The sequence below is a fragment of the Cyprinodon variegatus genome, unplaced genomic scaffold, assembly GCF_000732505.1.
Source record: "Cyprinodon variegatus isolate N-32 unplaced genomic scaffold, C_variegatus-1.0 Scaffold1832, whole genome shotgun sequence".
NCBI classification, from domain to species: domain Eukaryota; kingdom Metazoa; phylum Chordata; class Actinopteri; order Cyprinodontiformes; family Cyprinodontidae; genus Cyprinodon; species Cyprinodon variegatus.
Window position 1 is genome coordinate 51699 of NW_015152285.1, and position 3450 is coordinate 55148.

Genomic DNA, 3450 nt, shown 5'->3' on the forward strand with positions numbered 1-3450 from the left:
TCCTCCAGAGAGTCCCCGTGCTGTGGAAGACGTCCTGCCTCATTCTGGTGCCTAAGACGTCGCGCCCTAGCGACCCTCAGGACTACAGACCGGTAGCACTGACGTCCCATATCATGAAGACCTTTGATAGGCTAGTCCTGGAGCAGCTAAGGCCCATGGTCAGTCCCTTCACTGATCCACTACAGTTCGCCTACCAGCCCCGCCTGGGAGTTGAGGACAGCATCATCTTCCTGCTGAACAGTCTACAATCACCTGGACAAGCCGGCGAGCACAGTGAGAATCATGTTCTTTGACTTCTCCAGCGCCTTCAACACCATCCGCCCGGCTCTACTAGGTGAGAAGATGACTGCGATGCACGTGGAAGCCCCCATCGTGTCCTGGATTGTTGATTACCTGACGGGCAGACCACAGTAAGTATGCCTACAGAACTGTGTGTCTGACAGGGTGGTCAGCAACCCTGGGCCCCCCAAGGGGACTGTCCTCTCCCCCTTCCTCTTCACCCTTTTCACCTCAGACTTCAGCTTTTGCTCTGAGTCCTGCCACCTTCAGAAGTTTTCTGATGACTCAGCAATTGTTGGCTGCATTGAAAAGGGTAAGGAGAGTGAAAACAGGACCATGGTGGGCAACTTTGTCACTTGGAGTGAGCTGAACCACCTGCAGCTCAATGTGACAAAGACTAAGGAGCTCATAGTCGATCTGAGGAGGACAAAAACACCTGTGACCCCTGTCTCCATCCAGGGGGTTCCTGTTGACACTGTCGAGGAGTAGAAGTACCTGGGAGTGTACTTTAACAATAAGTTGGACTGGACTAGAAACACCGAGGCGGTCTACAAAAAGGGCCAAAGCCGACTATTCTTCCTGAGGAGGCTGAAGTCCTTTAACATCTGTGGGACGATGCTGAGGATGTTTTATGAGTCAGTCGTTGCTAGCTCGCTCTTCTTCGCTGTCACATGCTGGGGCAGTGGGCTGAGGGTCGCTGAAAACAACAGACTGAACAAACTGATCAGGAGGGCCGGTGATGTTGTGGGGGAGCAGCTGGACACCCTGACCACCGTGGCAGAGAGGAGGATGCTGTCCAGGTTTCAGTCCATCTTAGACAATGACTCACATCCTCTCCATGAGACACTGGTCCAGCAGACCAGCTCCTTCAGCAGGAGACTCCTCCCACCCAGATGCACCATAGAGCGCCATCATTCCTACCTGTGGTCATCAATCTATATAACGCCTCCCTCAAATGATTCAGCCCCCCCCACGTAATTTATGCATTAATTCACCTAGACATGCACTATGTTTGCACGCCACGTATCACTTTACTTGGACTTCCACTTTATTAGGATTTAATTTTTACATATACATAGATATACGTACAGATATACAGAAGAGCTATATGTGTATATATTTTATCTCTTTTTATTCTTATTTTTTATCTTTATTATATTGTATGGTTGGATGTGTGTATATATTGTATAAAACTGTAACTGGAGCGTGTAACAAAAGTAATTTCCCTCTGGGATTATTAAAGTATATCTGATTCTGATCATTTTGATACAATTGATTTTCAACCTGAAACCAACAATGAAATCTGAGAAACAGAATTCGTCTCCACCCAGTTTCATTACATCATCCCAGATTTTACCACAATAAATATAGTAGTAATAATGAAAATGGAATAGATTCATTATTTATTTAGGTTGGGTGTTTATAGCATCTTCTCTTTGTTTTATTGATTTAACAGAATTAAATTGATTTAACGGTTTGATCTACTTTTGAATGACAGTTTTATCAAATCAGTTTTACAATAAAGATGAAAACATTTAAGAGTTGATTTTGGATGAATATGTTTAATAGAAGTTCAGCAATGTTCAAAGAGCTACAGGTGGATAAATAAATACATAATAAATAATGCCTTTCACCAGCAGAGGGCAGCATTTAGTCACTCCAATCTTTCTGGTTCTGTGTTTTTTTTTTCAATGATAATTTCCTTTCCTCATTTTAAAGCTTTTAACCAGGAAGCTTTTCAGGCTTTGGAACATTATTATTATTTAGCATTGTTCATGAAACTGTCAGGATCTGCAAGTTTGGTTTTGGTTTAGTTAGTCTGGTTTAGTTAGTGGTGGTTTAGTTAATGGTGGTTTTGTCTTGACTTTCTAAGTCATTATTTCTGCATTGTTGGATTGGTTCCTGCTGCCCTTCACCCTTTATTTCATGTTCCACCTGTTGCTCCCCTTCACCCATCTGCCTCCAGTATCCTGGGATCCTGTTCCTCAGATCTGTTCACTGATCTATAGACTGATCTATTCACTGATCTATAGATGGCTCTATAGACTGATCTGTTCACTGATCTAAAGATGGCTCTATAGACTGATCTATAGATGGCTCTATAGACTGATCTATAGATGGATCTGCTGCAGAGGCAGATCAAAGAGGCTGTGGTTGATTTTTCCACCAGCGAAGGTTAAAAATCCACCAAGATCAACTGTTCCTGGACGTCCCTGTTAGTTTGTCACAGATTCAGAGGTTGGTTAGGGTGGATGAGGTCATGATGAGGTCATGATAACAACAGACATGAATCCTCTCTGCATCATTAAAGGTCCAGAAGGTAAACCTCTGGATGTCGGTGCTTCTTGGAGGAGGAGGGAGGCTGACCTCCATAGATCAGCAGCTGAAGCTAACAGGAAATATCACATCATCATTTCTCACTAAGAAAACAAATAAAAACTAAAACAACATCCCGCCTTTATTTAAAACGATCAGCCTGCAGAGAAAATCAACAAGCAAAGATTCTGACTGCATCGAATAATCTGCACACCCGATCTCCGATGATTCCCTGAATCTAAACATTTCCAGCATTTCTGCAGACGGAGGATGAGCCGCCTCACATTCTGACCGACAGCAGAAAACCAAACATGGCGGCTTAGCAGGAGAGCTGCAGGAAGGAATCAGTTCACGGGAACGCCGACAGGTATACCTGTTCCTGTAAAGATGCATCAGCAGCAGAGATTCACTGATTCATCAGCTGAATCGATCGGTTTCCGTAGTAACGCCACACAGCAGTGGAGTTACAGCGATCCACAGACAGCAGATCCAGGCAGACGCCATGTTTCATCCATCATCTTCACCTGCTCTGATTTCTGCTGCTAATCAACTGTTAATAAATAATATTCAGTTCAGTGCTAATCTATTTAACAATATCTATACCCACCCTGACACCATCAGTCACATGGTCAGCTCCATTCTCTCCAACCAGCATCCGATCGGTACCAGATCGGATCAGAAAAACACTGGATGGGGGATTAGCTTCAAACCAACATCTCTGCAGAACAATTCTGATCCAGAGAACGGAACTGATCCAGAGAACAGTTCTGATCCAGAGAACGGAACTGATCCAGAGAACAGTTCTGATCCAGAGAACGGAACTGATCCAGAGAACAGTTCCGATCCAGTGACCAG